Genomic DNA, 12,352 nt, shown 5'->3' with positions numbered 1-12,352 from the left:
AGATTTTTAAAAAATCCTTCTATATTCTTAGCAGGTAACATCTTCTAGATATAAAGAACTGGCACCTGGCTATTCTTCATGGTATGGGGCCTTGGGTTTTTTAATAACTTTGAGGTCATTGTTTCAGCTTTCACCCTTCAGAAAGAAAATCTGGAAACACTAGAAGCAATTGGCTATTTGTCATCTGAACTTGTGCATAATAGTTATCATCTAAGTGTGTAAATAAGTTCCTGATGGGTTATCAGTGGTGTATCAATCTATTTATTTACTGGTTTCATTATTCAGTCTGGGTAATTTGTATTCCTTCCCCTGGTATAAGGCGTATCAGAGAAAGCCATTCATCTTTAAGTCACCATCACCTCGTATACTTTATATAGCATTATTTGTTTTTATTGCATTAGTTATATTATCCTGTAAATAATTAAATTAGGTAAATAGTTTTATAATGGTTTTTAAGGTTGTTTTGCTTGTCAAGAGAGGCTCTCCTTTCAGGGAACCTGCGGTAGCTATGCAGGAAGCTGGGCAGGGCTACCGGTTAGTGGGCACCCCAGGATCCCACTATACAGGTGAGGGCATGGGTAGTGTTGCACCCCAGGTTTAAAAATGGAAAGGTATTTTTAAGAAGGCTTGGGATGAATTAACCATATTCTAACAATAAAGCATGCTAAGCTCTGCCTTAGTAGGCTAATGACGCTCATGTCTTATAACAACACTCTTGTGATTTATTGTTATCATTGCTACTAAGAGATTTTTAAAAATGTATCCATGATTGTATATATACATTTGGAGGTATTTATTATAAAGTTTCTCCTAAAAAGAACTTTCCAATTTCCTATGTGCTTAAAAAATATTGCCGTTCAAATACGTGTTAAACAGGAGCTATAACTGAACTATCATTTACAGTTACATATTTTATTTTTTTATAAAAATGTGCCTATCAACTGTTCTAGCCAACTGTTTGTTCACTATAATGGTAAAGGAAAACTGTCTCTTTCCAAATCCTAGGCTAATTCTAAAAAAGCCACTATCCTTTTAATCCTTTCTAAGAGTTCATCACTTCCCTGCCAGGGAAAGCCGGAAGGCTGTCAGATCTCTACTTTTGGAAAAAAGGGGAAGGAACAGAATTGTAAGAATGTATCTGGGTTCCTGTGGTGGCTGCTGCACATGGAGGCATTAACAACTTCTGGTTGCTACTGCTAATGTGATGATAGTTGCATGGCAATGGCAAAAGCTGAGTTTTCACCCTCCATCCCTGTTGGCACCCAGGACAGTCGTCCCTGTCGTTCCACCCTAGTTATGCTTCTGGGAAGGAAGTTAAGCCTACATTTGTCAATTAGGGTGGCCATCACAGAGCACATTCTGGTTTTCTGCTACTTTGTCCTCTATTAATATGAAACCTGATGCCTTTATGTACTTTATTTTTCTCTTCTTGGCAAATAGTTCAAGAGAAAAATAGTTCAATGTTCAGTTCAAGTTCAATGTTCAAGAGAAAAATAGAGCTTATAAAGGCGTCAGGTTTCATATTAATAGAGGACACAGGACAACTGAACTGTTCTGTATGATGGCTACCCTGTTATCAATCCTTCCCTAAGAAAGCAAAGGGGAGTTTAAAAACAGCAATTAAGTGGGAAAGAAAAAGAAATGGTCACATCTGTTCTCAAAGTGTAGCATCATCTAAGAATTTTGAGATGTCTGAAAACCAGCCTATTTAGGTTTTTCTAGTTTAATCATTTCTCAATAGAACCTTGTAACAAACAGGAAGTTTGCATAGATAATGGTGCATGGATGCATACACACAAAATTAAGAAGATGCATAAGTGCTAAGTAAACTATTGGGCCTCCTGTTTTGCCTGACATTTTGTTTTAATTGAATTGTGGCAGTAAAAATTCCATCTCACCTGCAAATTCAATACAATATATAACTGTGGATCATGAAGCATTCACAACAAAGTGCACTTCTTTAAAGAGCTGGAGGTGTAAAATCTAATGAGGCAATATATCTGTTTCCTACAAACATACGTTGTTCTGTACTGATCTAAATTAAATGTGTCTGGGTGTTATATTTCCAGTTGCATGGTATTTTTATAGATATAAAGACTGTTAGCTCAACACATAAAACTAAGTTCTGTCCTAGACAGGTCAGCTTAGATGTCTAATCCGGGAATGAGGTGGGCAAAGGTGTTGTATCTTTTTTTGCCTAATGTTTGTCTGAGGACTGTTTCGACCTTCTAAGTTAGAGGAACACCATGGACTATCTTACGGCTGCGGCACTAAGCTACAGAAGTGTCAAGTAGCTCAGAAGACTCTGTGCTAGTCAGATTTAATGCAGTCCAGGCAAACCTCTGGGGCTGGAAACATGATTTCCGTGTCCTGGAAGTTACAGGCAGAGGTATCCACCTAGGTTCCAACCTCTTACTCCCATGGACTGGTGTGTATGGGGCTGCACTACAGCTCATAGTCAGGACCATAAAATTCACTACGCACTTAGATTGGGTAAAAGGAAATATAATATCTTTTAAATTTAAGCTTGAGAAGGCTGTTTGAAAAGATAAATAATGCATTCACTTGTGCTAGTGATAAATGTTATTTATATAAGGGAACAGGAAATAGACTTCAGGTGAAAAATTTAGAAGGACTAAGTCTGTTCCCATTGATTGTAAAATGTCTCTTGCCTTGACTAGAAACTAGTAAATTCTAAATCCAGTTCTGCCTTGGATTGGCAGATGGCAAAGTGAGGTGACTAATTAGTTCCAAACTGTCAGTGGGTGATAGAATTTGTGTGGTTACAATTTATATTTTTTTCAGAGCATTAGGGACAGAATGAAAAAGTACAATGGTGTTTGAAAACCTAGCAAAGGTGGCTTTGTCAGTTAAATGGAGGGAAGAGCTGACCTCTCTACTGTGTGTGACAAACGATGAATTCAGAGGGGACAGGGTGTGAAGGGTCTTGAAAGTGAGGAGAAGTTTGATTCCTTAGGGAACGAGAAGTCAGTAGAGGGCTGCAAAGAGAAGGAGAGCATGGTCAAAGTGCCTAAAGAAATTATCCTTGAAGTTGATGGAGATGTGGCATAAAATGTAACTGAAAAAGGCAATGCAGTAACTAAGGCATGAGTTGTGTGAGCCTGAATCCCTTCCTCTTACCAAAAAAGAGAGACAGAAAATTCCATATATCCTATATGGCTAATCTATAAAATAGATAGAAAAATCCTTATTTACATCATAAATATGGAATGAAGGCTTCTTTTAAATAAGTTTTTTTTCATCCTAGAAATAAAAAAAATATATATAGCCTCATGTTCACATGCTTGCTTCTAGAATTACAGGGCAGTTTGAAATTATTTAGCTGTACAGTACTAGTCCTTGCATATTGTGCAAATTAAGCTAAACAAGATATGGAAGAGAAATTGTAAATAGCCCAGCTACATTTAAGGTCATTATTTTAAAATGTTAAAGAACAACTTTAAAATCCATTTCTATTTCAGAATGAACCCCCCATTATTGATCCTGAGTCTCTTAAATGCTTTGTTATTTCAGGGGTGTAAGTTGTAGCCGAGCTGAATTCGATATCTGAATTGTTATTTCAGGATACTTTGCTAAGTCTGCTTCAGTTTAGGCCACTCCTATTATGATGAATCTTCAAAACAGACATGGCTCAAACCAAACATATTCTTGAAAGAAAAGAATACAATTTTTTCAAAACTAAACATTTATTCACATTTGCAAAATAACATTAACGGTCTCAACCCCAAAGATATTCATTAAGAGTTTATTTATAAACTCCCATTTCATATATTTTTTTTTCTAGTAATATCAGTGCCAACAGACAGATTACCTGACTGAGGCTTCCTATTCTACTCTGAGACTTTATCTGAAACCTGACTTAGGCTCAGATTTTTTTTTTCACGTATATAAATTTCTGTGGAGCCAGTTAATTTAAAATTCACTTTGGTCAAGGCGGGTGCTCGCAGACATAAAAATAAATAAATAAATAAAATTGTGCTTTACTTTAAACTCAGTGCATTCACATGCGGAGCCCTAGGCATACCCAGAAGAGGCATCACATTACTCCAGCCCAGCTTGCCCAACATGGGTAAAGATCAGGCACTTTAGTGGAGCTTTTTGGCACTTCTTTTTAATAGCTGATTGAATCAGCTTTGGCTAAAAGCACCAAAAAAGCCCCACTGAAGTGCCTGATGACAGCTGGGATGAAATGAAACACTGCTTCTTTTGGTAAAACCCTTTCTTCCCCCTTTCACCTCTGCAAGCAGCCACAGTGACCATGCAGTCCAGGCAACATAATACACTCCCACTATATACGGCCCTCCAATGGATTTGAGCTTTATATGGCATGGTGATGTAATTTTCAACTGTATTATCCCCAGCTAATTTCAGTGATATCCCTCCAAAGCAAATGTTGCTAAAAATATTGTAGTACTTTCTGTTTTGCTGTGTGCACTGTGCCTTTAATTATGGAGCAGGAGGGAGAAAGCTGTAGGCAGAATCTGTTCTGCGAAGTGGAGACAGCGCAGCAATAGGTAGTGATGTTTTCCTTATCTTAATACATCTGTTCAGTCTGGAAAAAATGAGCTTCTGCTCTGCTGCCTTAACAGTGACGTGTGAGAGTGTTTCCCTGTTTGTAACTACCGCTTCATAATGGGGGATTTGGTTAGTGGCAGCTCAGATAATTTGGGTTGTGTTTTCCCTCTAGACACATGGAAATCCCAGTTTCCTGGATATACAACATTAGGGAGGCTGGGGTGGCTCAGAAGCTGTTGAAAAGAATCTGAAGCCACAATGGCTAGGTGCAAATATGACCTTTTCTGGTTTAGGTGGTCAGAAGCTAGTCTATATGCATAACGAAACACATATTCAGGCACAGACCTCCTTAAAAATGAAGGATCCCAATTTAAGACAGACCTGACTCGATGTAGTATCAGATTTACTCAGTCTCGGTTAGATTAGTTCATCGAATGTCAGTGCCAAGTCTATTCACAAATTAATGTCAGTCACTGTTTGCAGGTATCCCAGTTGCCTGTGCAGGATTCCTGGTGCTGGCTCCAGGGGGGAGTGGAGAGAGGAGGGTGGAAATCCTGCGAGTCCTCACTGAAGCTGTACCAGCTCAGGGTCCTGGGGTTCAGGACAGGGGAGGGACACTGTGCCCTGCCAACCCAGCTAGGAATGTGGAGTATGCCAGTGGCACTACCACCCCCCCAGCAGCTCATGACCCCCACTCCCTCCCCACCTCTGTGCTGCCTGGGGTGGACCCCCACATCCCCCACCCCAGGCAAAGGACAAAGCCCAGAAATGCCCATGCTGCTGAATGGGAGTGAATATACTTCCCTCTGCTGATTGCCTGCAGCTGCCAGCTTCCTGAAAGATGACAGGGCAGCAGGGGGGTGCATGTGCCTGACAGCCAATCAGAGATGATGCAACCAGTCGGCTGCATTTGGCTTCCCTCAGCAATCTCTGGGATGCTGGGAAGCCTGTGAGAGCTCCCTTCACCTTCTGGCCTCATCCAGTGCCTGCCTCTCACAGCCAAAGAGTGAACAAGAGTTCAGTTCTCTCCTACTTTAATCTATGCAATTTAGCAAAACCTGCCTTGGGCTTTTTGAATGTCTGTACTTAGCCAATATGTTGTTTAGACTTCGGAGACTTTGCCTTCTGTGATGCATTTATTAGTTCAAGATTGGTTCAGCTTCATCAGCAATGTAATAAACATGGGGGAGCTGAGTGTATATAGGAGCATAAGGTCACAAGGAACTACAATTCCTTAGTAAACTGGCACTTTGTTATTTCCATGCAGTATTAGGGTAGCTCAAACAGGCACAAAATACTATTCAACTGGCCTATAAGGACATTGTCATATTTTGATTTGTCAAAGCAAATCAATTTCAGGGCAACCCAATCTGAACTAAAATACTTTGTTCATCTTCTTGACTTGATTGTGTAAAAACTTCTTTTTTCTGTCAAAAAAGGAATATTCCAGGGTATTTGCTTAAAAGGGTTAGTTAATATGTTGCATAATAATAATGAAAAAATCAACTCCTGCTGACAGGATCATAACAAAGGGATTTCGTTGTAGACAGGGTTTGTTATAATGAATTTTTATTGTATTTCACCTTAAGCCATGACTAAATGAATGCTTGCTAACAGACTGTAGCAAACACTAATATTTTAATACTTCCAGCTATATGTCTTTGTAACAATTTGGTTATTTGTCTATACACAGCTTCTGATTTCTCTTTGGTATTGTGGATTCTTTATATTACTTCATGTCAAATTGTGAATTCCATTTTGAAGTTGGTATCTGCCTGCCTTCTTTGTCTTTTATATTCCTATTTTACAGTAACTCTAAGGTTTGATGGCATAATGTTGATGCTGCATGGTTACTAAATCTTGATACTCCTTGATGAATATATGGAAGTCCTGTTACACAAAATGATGGCTACTTCCCAAAGCAAATCAATATTTAACTCTGTGTTCAAAGCAGAGCTAACTAAGAACAGATCATGGGCTGAGGGACTTTGTTTTCCTGATAAGACTGGTCAGTGGGACACCTGGCAAAGGGCAGGGGAAGTTATAAATGGAAGTTCCTCTTTCACTGACCAAGTTAGAGAATGAGAGAGAGTCAAAGAAGAGAAACAATGTATATGAGTCAAGGCAAAGGAATAGTTCTGAACTCCTCAAAAACTTTAATCTAAATCACAAAGAAATCTCCAAGTTGTTAGAAATCTGAAGGATTGTCTACAGGCCTGCTGTTCTTTCTAGATCTGAATATCTAGAAAGAACACAGCACAGCCCAGGAACAGAGGTGAGTGGGACAGGCGGAGCAGCCTGTCCAGCAGCTACAGGCAGGGTCACTGCAGCTGGGGATGGGGTGAGTGATGCTCTGTTTCCTCTAGTTTGCTGCTTTGTGCAGCCCTGGGTGCTGCACCCCTCCCCCTGCCTCTTCCCTAGTCCCATCCTCTCCTTCCCTCACTGCCATGGGAACCTATCCCTATATGTTGTGTTATTAAGTGGGTTTGCTTTATGCAAATTTGATGTATGCGCCATTCTCCAGGAAGACACGTACAGCATAAATTGAGGGAAACCAGTATCTAGAAGAGGGATGTGTCCCAGAGTTGTGACAACCCTAAGCATTTTTTACAGGAGAAGTTTTCTTTATGGACTGAGAACTGTTCATCGCAAATTTGCAGATTCTCATTGCTTTCCTTCTGAGTCATAATGAGTACATGCTGGATTAATCAAGTCTACACATCACATCTATTCAACATCTCCATGCTTCAAAATGGTGGTGGGGGCACTTAAAAATGGTGGCGTGGGGCGCTGATGCTGCAGGCACTTTTAATTAGAGTGACTTTCAGAACCACTTTAATTAAAGCGCCCCCCTTCCACCCCAGAGCACGTATCTACATGTCCAATGATGCAGCTGAGCACCTGGAGAAGCTGCCATATATAGTGGCAGCAGGAACTTAAGGTTGCTGCTGTGCCACCAGTGTGATTGTGGCAGACAGACAATTTTTTTGCCTCCTCCCTCTTCTCCCACAAGTCAGGATCTGGTGCAGGTGCAGATGCCCTGGTTGCCCCACCCTAGTTACATCACTGCTTTCCATATACTGTCCAACACTCCATATTACTGCCTTGTAAAGCATGTTCACATTTAATTCAAAAGACTTGTCTATTCTTAAAAGCAAAGTGCCAGCGTACTAGAAACTGTTGTTCATAAAATCCATTGGGAGGAAGTAAATGTTGTACACTTACTAGTTCCCATATCCCCAGACAATCCATCAATATCATATGTGGTCTTACTTGTCTTGCTGGCATTTGGAAATGCATCAAATATGAAACTAATAGTGAAATCCTCCAAATCTCACTGAAGACTCAAAGGACCCTGGTCAACTTGCAATAAATCTCCTCAAGCATTTGCTACTCCAAGGTATTTTACCTTTTGATCTTAAATTGCAACTAATGATCTCTCCAAACAAAATTAAACCTAAAAGAGAAAGGGAGCAAGTTCTGAAATTCCCACACTGCCATTCAGAGAGCTCATTATAAAATACAATCGATAGCTATGAGCAGATACTTTGCCTCTGGTACAATACTCTGCAATAGTTATTATCCTTTGCAGTAATGATTTAACTGATGTCACTATAATTAATGTAATAGATTCCTTGCTGTATGCTTGCTTCAGAGTTTTTAAATCTAGGAATATTAGTTATTAATAGTCTTGCAAAAGCTTTCACTTTTATATTTGATCATGTGAATAATTTACAGTCCTCTTACTTGAGGTACAGTTAACTGTGTCTGTATCCAAATCAGCACCTTCCCTGATTTCCAGTTTATTTAGCATAGCTGAACTAATTAAAGTGTACCTTATCTAACCACACTATTATACTTGAGCAGTAATTTAAAAAAAATCAGTAAACGAGTTACTCTCCATGCATCGAATTAAAAATCCATTCCTTTTAATATTGGAATTAATTTTCAGAATGAAAATAAAACTGCTGATAGTCTAGTTAAAAAAAAAAGGCTTCTGGAATATTCCATTTCATCTATGTTTTGGTCTACTGCCGAGAGGAAGGACCAGTTGTCCAGGCATAATTAGTATGGAAAGACAACTTTTTAAAATGAATCTTCATCATGTTTAGTTGGGGTCCTTTCCTTTCCTAGGGTTATTGATGTGTGAATAAAAGTCTAACCCCTTTAATTAAAACCCCTTTCAAATACATTGGTATTTATGGTTGTTATCAGTGCAATATCATTGTTCTTCTTAGATGACAGGGAATTGTTTTCAAAAAGTATTTACCTTGGTTATATAAGAAATGGCACTGCAATTTTTTTTTCTAATAGGAAATATCTCATTTAGTAAAGTAATTTTAAATGATATAGTAATTCATTTCATGCCAAATGTTCTCCTGCAGGTAAAGACATTTTTCTCCAGATTTAATGTCCTCTAATTCATCAAAAACAAGAGGAAAACTTCTAGAACAAAATCCTTCATATTTATGAAAAATTAACTTTAGCAATTTAAAATAATTCTATTTGATTATGAAGCATTAGCAGTCTTTTAAATGTCCTCTGTGTTTTTGGTTCTGACTAATGCTCCATAAAAGTAAAATGAAGAAGAAAATTGATGAATTTTAATAAATTTCTGTTATTTCAAATAAAGCTATTTTAAATTTGCAGATCTTCATTATTATAACATCTTTCTTTAGCCAAGTTTAGTTAAGTTTAGTTTGAGATGTTACAGCAAGGAAGGGGAATATGAAAAGAATGGATGTAAAAATGATACGAATGGAGTATTTCTTAGGGTTTCCCACTAAGTAAGGAGAAGAATGGCATTGTTTTCCAAACCTTATGCTTCTCCAGAGCAACTATTTTCTCTAGGAATGATGCAACTGTAAAACAAATCTAGGATTGTATCAGTAAAAGGATAGTACATGTGGATGAAAAGGGACGGCTACACACCACTGAAGAATGAGTTTCTGTGGTACAATAACCAGTGGGAAAGAGCCATACCAAGTCAGTTTCAGTGGTGCTGGGATCCAGTCTGGAAAATCGTATGATCAAGTAAGGTATTAGTAAAGCATGAAATTCAGAAATGACAAGTGGAAAGTTTAAAATAATGGCATGTACAAATGCAGACTGGGGAATAATTGTCTAGGCTGCAATACTGCAGAACAGGATCTTAGGGTCACTGTGGCCCATAAGCTGAATATGAGGCAACAATACATTCTTGTTGCAAAAAAGCCAACAGCATTCTGTGTTGTATTAACAGGAGCGCCAGTTATGAATCAAGCAAAGTGATTCTCCCACAATATTTGGCACTGCTTAGGCCTCACCTGGCATACTATGTCCACTTTTGGATGCTACTTCTGACGAAAGATGTGAACAGATTGGAAAGAGTCCAGTGGACAGTAACAAAATGATTAGGGAGGGGCCTGGTAAACATGATTTATGAAGAGATGCTGAAATAACCACAACTATTTAGTCTGTAGGAGAGAAGACTGAGGCTTTGATAACAGTGTTCAAATACCTCATGGGTAATTATAAGGAAAAAAGAGACTTTTATTTGTGGCTATAGGGGACAGGACTAGGAGTGATGGCCTCAAACTGTATCAGAGAAGATTTAGTTGGGATAAAGAACTATCTGATTATGAGACTGGTTAAACATTGGAACAGGCTACCTAGAGAAGTTGTGGAGTCTCCATCCCTGGAAGTTTTCAAGAGTAGAATGGACAGTAGACAGACACTTGACTGGGATTGCTTAGTCAGGGATGATCCTGCCTTGAGTAAAGGGCTGATCTAGATGACTTCATGAGGTCTCTTCTAGTCCTACTTTCTTATGATCCGGTGATGTGTTGTGACTTCCTTGTGAGAGGCATTCTTGTAAAAAAACCCAGCAGGTGACAGGTTCTAAGGGGGTTATCTGAGGGGCTTTTGCTATATCATTTTGTTTACCCTGTGTTCATCTGAGTGTCCAGTTGGTAACACCAGGGAGGCATCGTTGGGCATGCCCAAATTGAGAGCTGAGTGATCCAGTGGTCCCAATCAGCCAACCTGACCTATGAGTAATAGTGGGAGAATGGTGGGACTGAGCCCAAAAAGATTTCTGCATACCTCATCCCTGTTTGCACAGCAACTGATGGGGATCTTGGATTGGAGGGGGAAGATACTCCTTGGCTTTCTCAGTGCCTGAGTCTAGGAATGGGAATGATCACTGTTAACCCCTTAAAGAACTGAATTAAGTGTTAATCACTTCATTGTTAAAGTACCAGAGAACTAGGAGTGAAGTTCCTAAAGCATCATTTTAGAATGAGCCACAGAACTTTACAGTGAGATTCCCATTGTCTCCCCAAGAACCCAACTTAATTGCTTTCCTTTTTAGCAAGCTCTGTACCATAACAGTCATGGGTGAATCACCCTGGGATCAACTCCATGTGGATACACCAAGACCTGACACACCACAAGAACCATAATATGTTGTATTAGCACAGGGGTGAGCATAATGCAGCCCGGGGGCCAGATGCGGTCTACCAAGCCATTCTATCTGGCCCACAGGACCCCTACAAATTTTAGAAAATTAATATTTATCTGCCCTGAGCTGCCTGTCATGTGGTCTTTGATGGCTTGCCAAAACTCAATAAGTGGCCCTCTGCCCAAAATAATTGCCAGCCCCTGTATTAGCAGCACTTGTCGCAAAATCTGAGCATGTGATCCCCCCACAACCATTGGTGAGCCCACCGTAGATTAGCACCCTGTACCTCCACCAGCATTTACAATGGGAGTCCCACCCCAGAGTAACTCCAAGGAAGCATAGCTGCCACCCAGCTTCATGAACTCCAGAGCAATGTTTTGTTTTTTTTCTGGGGGTGGCCTGTTGTTGTGGCCTGTACCCGCTTAACTGACAGTGCAGGAAACTTCATCCCCTGGGCTGATATTGAGGATGGGAAGGAAAGTTTCCAGAAGGTTGTGTGTCTGTCTACCCTGACTGTGCTTCCAGTCAGCTTGATCCTGGGTGCTGGGAGGAAAAGAGCTTGGTTGTCACAGAGAGCTGGGGGAGATTGCTCACTGTTAGTAGCCAAAAGATGTTCAGCTGGAGTGGAGGTGAGGGGAACAGTTGGCAAGTTGTCGAGGGAATAGTTAGCTATGAGGATAAGGGGACATTTTGCCAGGGTGGGCAGGTCACTGTCAGTGTTATTTAAGGTCTCATATGCAGACAGGTAATAAGCCCCTAAACTGGTGTTCCCAAAGAAAAGAAGAGACTCCAAAAAGTTATCTTGTCCCTCCTGTGGTTGCTCCTGGACAGTGGCACAGACAGAAACTGAAGAGGCTTTTTGTTCAAAGGCCTTTGAGTTCTCAGTGGCTCCAGGACTGACAATGTAGCAGGGCTCTATAGAGTCAACCCCCAAAAGAATCTGATAGAGCCTAGAGTTCTCCCTGGCTGCTGCAGGGCACAGGAGCACTCTGCTGCTAGGAGCAGCAAATCTGGCCCCACCCCCTGCACATGTAGACACATGCCAAGGAGAGTTTACTTCACTTTTGAGTAGTTTACTCAAGAATAAAGTGGTCCTGAATTATTTGCACATGTAGATACACCCAGTAAGTGGTAGCTTTTTTTTTTTTAAAGGTAGAGTTAGACATTTTTTTTCATTAAAATATCTTAACTAGAAGTTGCTCATAGACAAAAATGATTTTTGTAGGAAAATTTATTTCAGTCTGGATTTCCTGAACTTCAACAAAAAGGCAGTTTTTCTGTTGCAGAATGGTTTCTGTTTGGATAGGTTGCTTTTTAAATGATCTTTTTTTTTCTTGATGTTTGGACACAACTCATAATTTTTACAAAAAAAAA

This window comes from Gavialis gangeticus, unplaced genomic scaffold (assembly GCF_001723915.1).
Source record: "Gavialis gangeticus isolate Ggan-Ray unplaced genomic scaffold, GavGan_comp1, whole genome shotgun sequence".
Taxonomy (NCBI): domain Eukaryota; kingdom Metazoa; phylum Chordata; order Crocodylia; family Gavialidae; genus Gavialis; species Gavialis gangeticus.
The sequence above is the reverse complement of the archived record's forward strand: the minus strand, read 5'-3'. Positions refer to the sequence as shown.